This window comes from Herpailurus yagouaroundi, unplaced genomic scaffold (genome assembly GCF_014898765.1).
Source record: "Herpailurus yagouaroundi ecotype Mexico unplaced genomic scaffold, PumYag 192, whole genome shotgun sequence".
NCBI classification, from domain to species: domain Eukaryota; kingdom Metazoa; phylum Chordata; class Mammalia; order Carnivora; family Felidae; genus Herpailurus; species Herpailurus yagouaroundi.
The window spans coordinates 23,341,397-23,342,159 of NW_024412423.1; the positions used below are offsets into that span (position 1 = coordinate 23,341,397).

General features: G+C 39.2%; 1 non-coding gene across 1 annotated transcript; it reads right to left on the bottom strand.

The window, feature by feature from the left end:
- Window positions 1-228: 228 nt before the first annotated feature.
- Window positions 229-335, bottom strand: LOC121010898 (U6 spliceosomal RNA). The gene has a single exon (XR_005781413.1). It is a non-coding gene; the product is annotated as a U6 spliceosomal RNA (small nuclear RNA).
- Between the last annotated feature and the right edge of the window lie 428 nt (window positions 336-763).

Consider the following 763-nt stretch of genomic DNA (forward strand, 5'->3'; position numbering starts at 1 on the left):
ATATATATATATATACATATATATATATATATATATTTTTTTTTTTTTTCATCTTTTTTCCCCTCAGAGAGTCCCCCTTAAAATATCTTGCAGGGCTGATTTAGTGGTCACAAACTCCTTTAATTTTTGTTTGTCTGGGACACTTTTTATCTCTTCTTCTATTTTGAATGACAGCCTTGCTGGATAAAGAATTCTTGGCTGCATATTTCTCTGATTCAGCACACTGAAAAAAATATGGAACACTCCACGAATTTGCGTGTCATCCTTGTGCAGGGGCCATGTTTATCTTCTCTGTAACGTTCCAATTTTAGTATATGTGCTGCTGAAGCGAGCACAAACCAGTCATGACTCTTAAGGGAAGTGAGTTTTGGTTGTTTGGGAACCCAGGCCCCACTAGAACCCAGGTTCTAGTTCTTTACAGCCCACCAGCCAATGGAGAAAAAGAGAGAGGAACACATACTGGAAGTAAGAGCTGGATTGAAAGCAGCACACATCCCTTCCACTCACTTTCTACTGGCCAGAACTTACTCGTAGGACCACATTAGCTTCCTGCTAAGCGTTTTGCCAGGGAAGTAAAGAGCTCATGGATTTTGGTGAGGACCAACTTTCTCTACACAGTTCTAGCTTTTTCAAATGCATCTCTGTTTATACAATGGAGTATTCCTCGGCAATCAAAAAGAATGAAATCTTGCCTTTTGCAACTACATGGATGGAACTGGAGGGTATTATGCTAAGTGAAATTAGTCAGATAAAGACAAAAATC